This window comes from Etheostoma spectabile, unplaced genomic scaffold (genome assembly GCF_008692095.1).
Source record: "Etheostoma spectabile isolate EspeVRDwgs_2016 unplaced genomic scaffold, UIUC_Espe_1.0 scaffold00569331, whole genome shotgun sequence".
Classification (NCBI taxonomy): domain Eukaryota; kingdom Metazoa; phylum Chordata; class Actinopteri; order Perciformes; family Percidae; genus Etheostoma; species Etheostoma spectabile.
Genome location: NW_022605066.1, coordinates 969,055 through 983,273, shown reverse-complemented (window position 1 = coordinate 983,273; position 14,219 = coordinate 969,055). Strand labels below are relative to the sequence as shown.

The 14,219-nt window shown below is 44.3% G+C and overlaps 1 protein-coding gene across 2 annotated transcripts in view; it reads right to left on the bottom strand.

Annotated features, from left to right (window-relative positions):
• The window catches only part of LOC116684804 (zinc finger protein GLI2), a 104,487-nt gene that overhangs the window by 73,135 nt on the left and 17,133 nt on the right, over positions 1-14,219 (bottom strand). The gene's annotated exons all lie outside the window — the stretch shown is intronic.

Sequence of the window (14,219 nt, the reverse complement as noted above, 5' to 3'; positions counted from 1 at the left end):
GCTGTATAAAAAGAGATGGGAAAGGGGGATCCGGTCAGTTTTTCCTTCTTTAGGTGAGGGAATAACTGACGAGACTGCCCTCCCGAGAAAAGCCACCGCATTTGTTACAATGTCTAGTGCAACCTATATGTTTGCCTGACAATGACATAACTCCTGAATCCTTATCAGGACACATTCTATATATTTCATTGTATGTGGAGTGGCCGTGTTGAGTGTGCACATTGCAACACATTGTGTGCACAACAGGCATCAAACAGCACACATCCTATCTACATGTCACGTCTGGTGTGTTCACAATAGAGAAAACAAAAGTTATCGTTATGTTTAGTGTTTCTGTGTTTCCCTGAGGTCTAACATACGGGTTGAATGCATTTCATTCCACCTTAAACATTTACAAAGTATTTTAAATCCAGAATTATTTACATCCACGAACAACTCAGCGCTGCTCAAGACGGTTGTGATTGGTTTAAAGAAATGCAAATGTAAATGGACTCTTATACAGCACTTTTCTGGTCTTACCGACTACTCATCGCACTTTCACAAGGAACCATTCACCATTCACACACATTCTCACACTGTGGCCGAGGGTGCCGTACAAGGTGCCACCTGCTCATCAGATGAACACTCACACGGCCTCTACACCGCCCAGTAAGAGCGTTTGCCCCCATGTTGGCTGAGTCCTGCAGCGGCCCGGGTTTCGAATTCGACCAGCGGCCCTTTGCTGCGGGTCATCCCCCATCTCTCTCCCACTTTTCTGTCTATCCACTGTCACTAATGGATGGAAAAGCCCCAAAAAAGAATCTAAAAAAAGTTAAACATTCACACACAGCATTGGTGTCTTGCTCAAGGACACTTTTGACATGGGACTGCACAGCCAGGGATTGAACCACCAACCTTATCAGTTGGTGGGTGACCACTCTACCACTGAGCCACATCCCAGAGCTTTTTTTCTCCTATCCCAGAATGCGTCTGTGGTGCCAGACCTTATGTCACAGAGCTGTGGGGATAGTTCCGGCAAGGCGAGACCACTTCAACCGTAGACCAGTGGAATAGTGTAAAACCATTGGCTGGACTTTGCATCGTGCATGTGCATCCTTTTGTACGCGTATGGCATTAACAAAACGGGGACCCACTCGTAGAAAAAAACAAGCTCCATAGCATTATTAGAGGTCTAAAACTCTACAGGACCCTCAAATTAAAAGGATCAGTTTAAGACAACGGAACATATGGATTCCAGCATGTGTGTCTATTAAGCCAGTGTAGGTCTAGAATGAGTGAGTTGTCCTTCTCCACAAAGACTCTATTTAAAGCACTCTGCCATAGGCCCCCGTCAGACACAGAGCTATGTTTCTATAGCAATAGGCCAGCCCAAGCCATCTGATCTCCCCCTGTCAGACCGCCACTTGTCAGCTCCTATTAGGGCCAGCGGTTGCCTCTGCTTACATGTGGTACCCATCACCCCAGGCCATGAGGTAGCAATCCTGTTTGGCTGCCGCAGCGCCCTGCCCACCGGGGACGCTCGCTTCACTCAGCCCCGGGATCACCTCGGGTTATATGTGCCGTGTTATGACAGTCTAATGGTGCTAGTAACTGTGTGGCAGCAGAGTGTGAGAAGGGGGGAGGAGGGAGAGAGAAAGTTAGAGAGTGGAAAAGAAAGGCCGAGGTTATTAAGTGCGTATCTTGTCTTTCACAAAGATCAGAGTCAGGAAGTGTAGCACAACATCCTGGGCCATGTAGAAAGGCATTCTCTATTGGCTTCTCCCCAAATCCACAGCTATTCATTTATCTAGCATTTTTTTTGGGCCCTCCTCACATGAGGGCCCTGGGTACCCAGTCCACCTTTCCCCCCCCCCGGTCCAACGCCCCTGATCAGAGTTGTAGCAATGTCTATAAAAAGTATGGACAAAGGACAGCTCTGAACAGTAAAGTTCAGCTTTCATTTTATGAAGGAAAATATTTCTCAGACAATCTTTGCTAAACATAAGCCCCCCCCACCCGCCCCCTCCCTTGTTCCTTCTCCCAGTGCAGACTCATTAATGGCAAAGGCAACACAATTTGCAAGTGTGTAAAAGTATTGAGTTACCAGTGTGTAACTAAGGCAACAGTTAAGCTGAAACACACAGAGTCTATCACAAACACTTGGCCATAAAAATCTAACAAGAAAGTATTATTAAATATTCATACTGCACTCTGACATCTCTCCGTTAATGCATTTATATGTCAGCCCTGTGAGTAATATGTAACACACAATGTTAACATGTAAAACTAGGCTAGTTTTGCAAGATGTTCTGGTGTGAGGAGAGGCGAATCACACAAAATAAATACCCTGTATTATTGTTGTTACACCCTCCGCCACACAGCCAAGTTCTGGGGATATAACGCTGTCTCTACAGCTATTACAAGCAGGATAACACACACGGCTCATTTCACAAACTCACAAGCCGTCCAGTATTGACTTAACTTAATGCACACCTGCAAAAACATCAGTATTGCAGCTTCCCACACTTCAGTTAGTCAGTGTGTTCTAACAAAGTTCTTACAAGATACTAACTAAAGCTTTCACATCTGCCTTCATCTCTCCTTTTGGATTATAAACTGAACAAAAATTGTCCTTGATGGCTTCATGCGCTGAATGACTTGCTTAATAAAGTGCCGGGTCTTTTAGGAGGGTCCCATTTGTCCCGAATGGTTATTTTCATCGTTGACCAGTGTGCAGATTACTTTCACGATTAATCATGCGTTCCACAAAATGCCGGAAAATGCCCATTCGCAGTTTGAGTAGTAGCAAGGTGAGGTCTTTAAAGTGTTTGTTTTGTTAAACCAACAGACCCTCTGCACATTTCTTCACACTGAACATACAGCTTAATAACTTGTTGATGGATAGTTTTGCAGTGCCCGTATATTCGACCCTACATACTCTGAACATTTATAACTTAGGTCAATATTTGCTCACGTCTGTCATAAAGGCTCACTGTGCAAGGACCCATCTGGATGTTAATTACCAAACTTGTTATTAGATGGCCTTTTGCAGTAAGTGTTCCAAAAAGTTGGGATGATTTTATGAAGTGGTGTCCAAAAGAACACAACCCCCCCCCCCCCCCCCCCCCCAAATCCTTCTGACCAGACGCCTATAAGTCTCTACCAGTGGAGCTGGTCTGGCCTCACGGAAGAAAATATGACTTGGAGCGGAGCACTAATTGGCAGGCGCCCAGACACCCCACAAGTGCTAATGAACAGGCCAAGTGGCCACAGTAAAGAGTGAGTGAGAAATCCAGATCGAGGCTGGGGGAGAGGGGGTCCAGAACTCACTGAGGCTCTCTGTCCGGGGCTTAGGGCCACTTCCTCTATAATTACGGGGTTATCCCCCCGCACAATGGAGAAATTAAACTGCAAAACCTTGCGAGGTAAATTACTGCTTTTCCTGGGAGTTAGAGGAAGAGTCTTGATATGTAAACAATACCCCCTCTTCAGCTGAGTACTCTCTCTCTCTCTCTCTCTCTCTCTCTCTCTCTCTCTCTCTCTCTCTCTCTCTCTCTTCCTCTCCCTCACCACCCACCACTTGCCTTCCTCTTTGTTCCGTGGGAATTTCAGATGGGCCCGATTCTCTCTAAGACTACAACTCTGCTGAATGAAGAGGATTTACAGTACCTTTATCGCCTAAGCATCTCAAACCTGTTTTGCCAAAGCTAACGCTCAGAGAACGTGCACTCATGGAAAAAGCAATCCCAGATTTCAACACACACACATACACACACACACACACACACACACACACACACACACACTCAGTACACATGTTGACTTTTAGCTACACATGCTACTACCCTTTGTGTTCATTATAAAGTCAAGATGGTGCAAAATGTACAAATTACCACGCTATCTGTGGGTCTCCAAAGTAGGACAGCAAATAAAAATTACTTTCATAGTCGACTCATCTGTTGATTATTTCCTCAAATGATAGAGTAGTTGTTTGGTTTTTAAAACATCAGAAAATGGTGAAAAAAATGTGAATCTGTGTTTCCCAAAGTAAATAACAAAATAACATCATCACATGACAGTTTACTGTCACAGAGGAGAGAAGGAACTAGTACGTACTCACATCTAACACGCTGGAAGAAGAGGATTAATACATTATCAAAATAGTTGGAGATTAATCGATGAATTGATTATTCTTTGCAGCACTGATCTAAGAACTGTTTGGGCTTTTTAAAGGCACCTAGCAATGAAATAGCTTAGCACAACTTTTTATCATGACATTTGATGCCGAGCGCATAATCCCTGATAAGACCAGGGTCAAGAGGTCATGCTGATACTACAGCATTAGCCGGTAACATTTAAAAAAAATTCCTTCCACGCTAGGATTTTCAGGTTGTTTTCATTAAGCTCTCTGTCCACACTGAAAGACCCGAACAATAGGGAGACAATTCAATCTCTTCTCCTTCTTTTGGTCAGCAAACAACAAAACTGCACATCGCCATTTCTAGCTGCCGTGCTACTAGCTAGCTCTGTTAGCCTTACCGTTTGTTTGATTGTGAGATATCACAACTAAACCTAGATATCTTGACAAATAAAGTCGAGATCTTGAAAATAAAACTCAAGATCCCCCCCCCCGTTTTTTTTCTCCCTCCATGTCACCTCCGGGGCTCCGTAAGAAAAGCCGCTTGCATCACGGAGTAAAAAAAAAGAAGAGATGTGAAGAATATAAAGACAGCCACTGTGGGGAGTGTAATTAAATCCCAGCATGGCTGGACAACATGCAGTACGTCCATTTAGTCCTGTGGCGGTGCTATTAATTCACTATTGTAAATCAAAAACTATCCAAGGCAGGACACCCCTTGCGTAAAAAACTAAATACAGCTTTGGTATGGATGTACTCTTAAAGGGCTTTACTTTGCACAATGTGAACGTGTGTGAATGTAAAGTATAGGGCTAACACTAATGATAGTTTTATACATCGAGTAATCTGTTCTGAAAAATGCCTTTCTGAAGATGTAATCTGAAAATTACCAACACAAATTCCTACAGCCAAGGTGTCCTCATGTTGCCTGTTCTGTTTTGTTTAATGTCAAAAACCAGGAAGTTTTCAATTTACAAAAGAATAGTGCAAAAGAAGTGTTCTTCTGTCACTTGACTAAGGGTTTCACGAGTAGGAGTGTATGCCTTCGCGTGACAACACACGGTAATGCTGTAAAAATGAATAATTTACAAGTATTGCAGTGCTTAGACAATTATTCAGTCTCTTTCTGAAGCTGTCTGTGTGTGTGTGTGTGGTGTGGGGGGGGGGGGGGGGCGCACACGTGGTAAAATGTAACTAAATTAATTTACTCAAGTACTGCTCTTAAGTACTTAAGTAAGTGTGGAGGTACTCACTACTTCTAAGTAATCTTTTCTTTTCATGCCAGTTTCTACTTCTACTCCATTACATTTCATAGAGAAATATAGTCCTGTGTGTGTGTCTGTATGTATGTGTGTGTCTGTATGTGTGTGTGTGTGTGTGTGTGGACTAGAGGCGGGGAACTGCCCTCTAGCACCAAGTCCTTTCAGTTTTGGGACGCTCTGTTTCTTTTACAAATCATAGACAAACTCAGAATGTGGGATGATGGGGGTCAAGCCGACACACAGCTTGCTTGCAGTGCTGTGCGCGTCGGATCCACGTCTGCCGTGAACATGTCTGTATCCGCCGCTGCCAGGGAATGACCCTGCTGCTCTTTGAAGCCAGCGCCAAGAATTCTCGGGCTTAGCTAACACCGTCGGGGAAATCACCTGGCAAACAAAACACAACAGGCTATACACGCTATACTAACACACACAGGCTTTCATTCAACAAACCCTTTTCATTTGGAGACTGCTTATTAGACAGCTGCCTCCTTCCACTTACGTAATGGAGCCATAGCAAAGCTTGTCGCAGTAATCGCAAAATCACGAGTGTGATTACATCTTTGAAGAACAAAACTTTAATTTGGCAGCTCTGGGTGTTTATTTGACAGAAAAGGTTGGTAATAAATGGACGGATGGATGGATAGATAAATGGATGGATTGATGAATGGATAGATGGATGGATGGATGGATGGATGGATGGATAGATGGATGGATGGATGGATGGATGGATAGATGGATGGATGGATGGGGTGGGTGGGTGGATGGATGAATGGATGGATGGATGGATAATGGATGGATGAATTGATGGATGGATGGATAGATGGGTGGGTGGGTGAATGGATGGATGGGTGGGTGAATGGATGGATGGATGGATAGATGGGTGGATGGATGGATGGATAGATGGGTGGGTGGATGAATCGATGGATGGGTGGGAGAATGGATGATTGATGGATGGATGGGTGGGTGGATGGATAGATGATGGATGGGTGGGTGGGTGGATGGATGAATGGATGGGTGGGTGGATGGATGGATGGATGGATGGATAAATGGATGGATGGATGGATGGGTGGGTGGATGAATCGATGGATGGGTGGGTGAATGGATGGATGGATGGATCGGTGGGTGGATGGATGGATGGACTAATGGATGGATGGGATGGATGGATAGATGGATGGATGGATCGGTGGGTGGATGGATGGATGGACTAATGGATGGATGGGTGGGTGGATGGATGGAACTTGACCCAAACTCACGCATTGCCCGGTAAAGAAGCATCTCATTCCTGCTTTTTATTGCCCAGTTCACCTTTCCATTTATCACTTTGTTAATTTTGATTTCATTAGTGTCAGGTTGCCCTTTGAATCTATGTCCTCACTGGTTTATAGTGTAAATTACAAAAAAAGCTAAGAAAGTCACAATGAAAATATACTTTAAATGTGTCACGATGTCTCCTTTGGTTTATCTACCTTTTTGATTGTACTGAGGCCTCTGAGGTAAAAGTCGCACTGTGAACCACATTGGGTAAAAGTATTGGCCAAAGGACAAAGGTAATGTTTGGGTAAGAATTTAAGATTTAAATCTCAGACATCCCGTTTCTTTCACACTAACAAAACAACACTGCCAACTCCAGCCAGGGATAGCACTCAATCATCTGTTGCTACCCAGCTGTTACTGAACGACTGTCTTTATTCCTGTTTCCTGCAGCTACATGATGAATGACATTACAAATCAGTTTTCCATATGGCAGCATTTGGTTTGCCTTTCTTTAGAGGGTCCATGACAACTGTACAATGGCCCTGTGACAGGCTGGGCTGTGATTACAGAGCAGTGTAACTAATAGTAGAGCAGTCCCAAAGAACTTTCTCACTAAGAATATAATATAATAGCAAATGGATGCTTATGACTGGCAGAAAATCCTTTTTTTTTATCCTGGAGTAAAGAATGGTACAAGAGGAACTGTGCAAGAAAAACCAGCCTCTAAATGAAATTTCCTCTCTATGTTGGACCAAATTAATGAAACTAAATGACCAATTACATTTCCAACAACTGGTTTGGAGTGAGTAAACCCAGCTACAGCGTAGTATGTTCAGACGTTGGCGCTGTAAGCTACTCATGGCTGTACTCCACTAGAAAACAGAGTAGAAGAAGTGCTGGTTTCTAAACACTAACTGTATCCTTGACGTTCCACTTCTAAGATTGCTCTGTTGCTGCTGGAAAATCGGATTTCACTCATTTAGGCCGGGTATCTGTTGCCTTGGGCTTTCTTGGTTTCTTTGACAGTAAAAATGGAGAAAGAGGTCTTCAGGAATTTGGTTTGATTAGGCAGTTTTAATTGTTCTTTCATGTCAGCTAGGATTAGGGTTGTATTCAACCAAACAAAATCTTGGTTGACTAACATTCTACCAACTACTTTACGAGCATCAACCAATCGATTGGTTGATGGTCTGATTGTTATCTCTACATAATATGAACTACGTAGTCTGCAGTTTCCTGAGGCCCCTATGAGTTTTTAATGCTTCGCATATTCACACAATGCTACAAACACCATCTTAAAAGCTAGTCACTGGAGCTTTGGAGTAGACAAATAAGAAGTCAATAAAACACAGCTTGAACACCTAATTTTGATTTGTGGTTGCATGTGTACTTGTCTAAGGACTTTCAGTTTTTCCCCCCCGATCCTGTTCTTAGGACATATGTTCCGAGAGTCAATGAACTGCAGGCATCTTTTGTTTGTTATACCTGCGCCCACTCTCTTGACTGAGGCAACCTCATCTGCTTATTTTGCTGCTCGCGTGGTTTACTCCGACTCGCCTGCGTCCTGTCCTTGGAATCAGGCCATTGGGGAAGGCCGGTGTCACGACCGCACGCTCCATCTGGAGAAAGATTCTCCCCAGATATATTGTAGAAGTTTATTTTTTCACAAATGTTTATGGAATTCCTCCCGCCTTCTCTGCAAACCTAGCTGCTGACTTGGCAGGATGGTTTGGTATTGTTTCTAGCCGCGACCATTTTATTTTAAGGTTTGAAACCAGTGCTTTTCAATTAGTTTGCCCGCTGGCTGGCAGGTGATACGAGCACGTCTAGCGCTGTCTGACTGCGCCCCAGAGCTCTCAGGGATTTGGTGATGTGCTAAATGCTAGCAGAGGCTGGAGAGTGGCAGCCATAAAACTCTAGATCTAGGAATAAGAATTTCACTGATGGCAAAAATCTATTTCCTCTTCTTGTTTTCTGGGGAAGTTACAATGCAATCACAACTGTAAAGACCCCTAATGTCCACTGGCATACTCAGGCTAGACTAGAGCTGCAACAATTAGTCGACTAATCAATTAGTCAATCAATGGAAACATTATCGTCAACTATTTTCATAATCAATTAGTCATTAAAGTCATTTTTCATGCCATTAATTGCATGAAATGTTTTCAGTCTCTCAAATGACCTGCTCTTCTCTTTTTGATATTAGAGTAAAGTGATTGTCTTTGGATGTTGGACTGACATCACATTGAACTTTAAGAAACTGAGATGGGCATTTACTGATATTTTATAGATCAACCATGGCCCTAGCTGAGACACAACTCTGTAAAAAAACAACAACTAAAATATGAAGCTGTTGAGGGGTGTTAAGAGTAGATTGTTGATGCAAACTTTTCGAGGTGTTTATTGTTTTATATAATCTCGACTGATGCCTCAGTAACTACAGACATGCACTTCTCATCACGGGTGAGTGGGCTTTTTTTGTTCCGTGCAGCGCTGTGATAGATTATTTTCCTCCAGCAGCGTTTCAACGAGGGCGGACCACAGCTGTGTCTGCAGGCGAAGGGAGGGGGGGTAGTGTGTGTGTGTGTGTGTGTGTGGGGGGGGTTACAAACCGGAAGAGCCTGACCACAAACTGTCCGCCCGTAGACCAACTCAGCCATAGGAACCAGGCCTGTTTACACAAGCGCCTCCCGCCCGTGTTTACAGCTAGCACACATTTTTGTTTTACCACGTCTAAACTCCTCGGACGTTTATTTTGCTTCACTTGAACTGTGAGTGTTAGGGCTACATTAGCGTATCAAAGTAGCCTCGGCTGGCAGACTGGTTGCTCAAGTCTGATGGATGCGGAGGGTTACGCGGGGTCAGGGAGACTGAGAGCTGACAGCATAGAAATCCACGGGCATGGACTCTCAACGAGTTCTTTAATAACATGCACCGTCATCCCGTCAAAAGAAAGCGGTTGCCCGAGGCGACACCTTGGAGAAGAGGAGAGAGCCAGGCACCTTATTGGGCCGTTTCCCATCAGCCCTACAAACAAAACAGGCAGGAAGTGTCTTAGAGGCAGGGGCATGGATTACACTCGGCGCACTGGGAAAGAGCTCTCTGTTGAAGGGAGGATGAAGCACAAAAAGAAAAAGGGAAGTACAAGGGAGAGACTTGAGGGATAGGGAGAGAAAGCTGGTGGACGGGGCGTTGGTTAATCCCCTAAAGCATCCATATATTGCCTCCACCTCCGCTCCTTCTGCTTGTAAATGGTGAGGAATGCAACACGTTGTCTTTGGGCCCTGTGTGTGTAGACGCCTCTGGTACCGAAAGATTTATACTCAGAAATTGCCCAAAGCATACCACGTTGCTTTTTTAACTCTGGGGATGCTTTGAAGCTGAGGCAGAGCGTTCCAAAGAAACAACCAATATCAGAAATGTCCTCTCATTTGAGGCTGATTTATGTTACATAACCACATTAGAGACCTTCCAAAGGCTGCCAGCGCTCCATTCAGTTAACATAAGCATTGGCTCCAAAAATACTATTCAAAGACTGGCTTTATATTTGCCAATACGACTGTCTTCTAATAATTCACTAAAATAATTTTTTGTCTCGAGAGATGTCTTTTCAAAACTAGGAAGACACGTCTCAATAGTGCTTTTCGATTTGTGCAGAATTCCTCTGAACTCTGTCGTTGGATTCAGCTTGTCGTCTCTTCGCTTCGTTATTTCAAATCCAGGAAATGGATGTGTAATTCAGTTTTAAATCAATTGTCAAAATACATGTTCTGAAGCTTAATGTACAGTATTAGGCTTCATAACCCTTGTGAACAAATGCTACCAATCACTGAAGGATAACCACACTTGAATTAGTATGTAGGCCACTGCTGTGATGAGAACGCCCTGTAATGAGTGATGATAAAGGTTGCAACTTCATGAACCCGTGTTTTAGCTTCTACACTGCAATCAGCAAGGCCAAAAAACAATGAAAAAAACCCAGATGTCCCCCTTTTGCTATCGCGTAGTATATCTACTCTTTAAATCCAGTTATTTTGTTGGGCCTGCGAACAAAATGGAAGTCAAGATAAGATGGAAAAAGACGGACAGAGAAAGAGATGCAAGGACGGAAGCTGGGTGGGGAGGTAAATAGTGACTTGGAAAGCAACCAAGTTAACTGTTTATAAGAGCCCCATGACTTAATGCAAGCACGGCTCTCTGTAACCTAGATAGCCAGTCAGCCATTCAAGTATTTCAGCAGTTTAAAAAAAAAACAGACCGGATGGAGGTATATGAATATTGAAATGGAACTAAATGGATGGAATGTTGCATTAGATGTGTCCCAAGTAAACGCACACTGGACATATCAGGCCACTATCTAAGTGTAAACTGACTCTGCACATGATGAAGCTATAAGTTTGCAAATAGAAAGTCATTCCGGGACAGAAACAATACCGGCCTCTCTTGAAGTCATTCTTGGAGGACAATGAGTTCCTGATAGTGTGCGGCTATAGACCCTGACAGGAAAATAAACAACATTGGGACATGGTCAATAGGCCTTCCTGTAAGCTTGTTGCTTGCAGTGTCTTCTCAAATATCAGGAAAAGGCATTATTGATATGCTGTTACAAAATGTTACTGTTACTGACACCTGATAGAGCCGATTCCTTCTCAACACCAATATGTACTTTGGGCTGTTAAAAAATGAAATCCATGATGTTTGGAGGATTTCGGAACAAGGCGGGGGGGGGGGGGGGGGGGTTCTTGTATGCATGCCTCATAAACTCGATCTCTTTCTTAAAATAGCATTAACATAAAGCATTGCATTACACAACCTTAACCATGTATAATTGTTTGCCTTGGTAAAAAAAATACTGAACTCATCTGGACTTTACACAGCACCATGGCCATTGTGAAGAACTGCATTTTTCTTTTTCTTTGCTAAAGTAGAACACTTCAAGCATCGGGAGATGGATCCTCTGATGCTTTCAACTAAGGTGGAGGGCCGAGGAGTTAAACCAAAAAAGGGGGCACAGGGGGTCTGGCATGAATGCGGTCATCCCTGCATAACCCTAGTCCCTGAATCCCCCGCCCCCCTCCTCCACCTCTCACCCGGTCTGTGGAACCACAGCAGCGTAAGAGCCTCATTTAGGAGCATAGAAAGAAAGGCAGAAATCTCTTTCTCAGGAAGATTAGTGGCCGTCCCTTTGGAGTAGGCCTGTGGACGGGGAGGGAGCTGGGGGAGGCGGGGGTCTGTTATGCTCAGGGACATTTTTCTCTGTCAGGGGGTCCGTGACCTGATCCAGAGCACCCTTTAGTGAATGGCCTTGTGGCCAGTGCAGAGACCCCAGTGGAGACTCTTCAGACTATAGCTCCATCTAAGTCTCACCCATGATGGCCATGATTAACACGCGGCTCCTTATCGCAAAGCCACCCTCTACTCCCTGCAAGACTAATTATCCCAGACTCCTCTTCTTCATCCATCTGTGCTACAGTGACCACTCCGAGTCAGACTCACAGCTGATCTATTTTCATGGAGAAAACGGGATGTTGGGTGATTTAATGCGGTATTCATGTTTGAGTACCGCGTTGTGAGACGTCTCATTGGCATCCTCCTTGAATACATCAAAGCTGTGAATACTTATCCGTGGACAATGTGTTTTTTAATGCTAAAGAACATCAATCTCTGTCAGGAGTTCGCAAGCTATGTAGTCGGACTCTAAGAAAGATGAATATAACACAGTGCTTAGGCAGAAATAATCCGAGTGTTAGTGGGCTTGTCTGCTCCACTGGCCTCGTACAGTCAACACAAAAGTGAGGGATGACGGAAAAATTCTCTCTGGAAAACTTTCTCACGATATAATAAGGGCCGTAAAACAACAAGATGGCAGATCTGTGTTTGAAAGTGTCGCTCTACCTCAGTACGGAGCACATCTGAGCGTCCCTGTGCTGGTCTTGGGTATGAAGTAGAGAGGAAGGGGGTGAATCAATCACAGGTATTCCTTTGAAACAGTGAGATGTTTTACAGTCTCGGTACCTAATCTGGACACATGTTACTCTGACATGGTAAAGCGCGAGCCGACACAGACTCGTAAATCCTGGGGCGGCGGAGTCGGGTTGCAAAGGCAGTGCCTGTGGATGCACGCCCTGTAGCTGCGAGACAGATGCAGGCTGTCACGCAAAATGTGGGTGCCCATTTAAAACCATTAACAAGGCCGGGAGAAAGAAGCTTGATTCCTATCATGAACCCAACCTGCATCCCTGGCCTCTATCCTCTTTACTTTACTTCCCCTTGGACACACACTCCGCTTTAGTGGCCACTCAGACACATTTCCATTATGTCTTGACACTCAGAGACACGGACGAGTTCAACAGGGCAAGGCACGTCTCTAGGAAACACAAGCACAGTGAGCTCTCATGAAACAAGTTATGAGATTCGTAGCCAGCTGACACAACGGATTAGGGTGAACAAGATGTTCTCAGGGTGTTCCTGCTTAAGTTACACTATTGTCTCGTGCGGGTTCGTTTTCAAGCTTATGAGAACTACAATGTAGTCTGCATGGCTTGGAGTACTTTGCAATTCCATTTCAACTACAAGTACTTTGAATAAAAGAGGACCTTTAAGTAAGCCAGTTTGTGACATCTTAAGAATGCTCCCAAGCTCCTTCATTTATTCACATTTGCCCCACATCTCTTTGTCCGCTTGCATTCTAATTTGTGAACCAGTTCCGATAAAAAGAAAGAATAATCAAATTGAAAACAAATGCACAGCATTAAAACTATCTAATGACATACTAACGTCCTACTTTTACCGTTCCCCAGTGTAACAAAGTGAGCTTTGTGATGGCAGGCCAGCAGGCCCTTCATTAGACAGCGAACCAACTTGAATGATATGTTCCTGCAGTGGTCCCTCAGTTGATGCCAGTGTGTCTTCCTGAGGGGGTTTCAGTGTCCACCAGCTGGCTCCACCAGCAGACGTTAGTAATTTATAACTGGTACCTCAGAGGCCCGAACAAGGTCCTCAAACCTCGTTAGGAGGAGTTTTCATCACGCATTCAGTAATGAAAACATGAGCTCATCTTTTAATTATGACCCCTTTATAGTGGGAATCGTGCACACTCTGCACCCTCTGTGGTACCTCACAAGCACAAATAAGCCCTGATGGGTGCAGACTACTTTTCCTCAGTGGTGCAAGGTTATGAAAATCCAGCCCCTACAGCCCACACAATGGTCATAACTGTGTAACTGACTTAATAATTCATGTCATGGCAACATTTGTTTCTTTGCTGCATGGTTTGAAAAACTTGTGGCCTCTTTGTGGAGGTGCCAGGGAGGGCACACTGAAACGTCCTAGTTTCTCACCCCGCATCCCTAAACAATTAATGCTCGTGGCTCATCTCATGGCAGGCCACCAAGCCCCATCATTAAGCAGAAATACCGCCACAAATGTCATACCATATCTTCTTAGCATTTCAAAGGTGCCTCCCTGCACCCAGCCTTTATCCGAGGACTCTGATGCACCATGTCGTCCACTGCTATGCCAGCCTTCTTTAGTAATTCATGAAATGTACACTCGGGAGGTGAGAACAAGGTCTTTCGACCTCATTA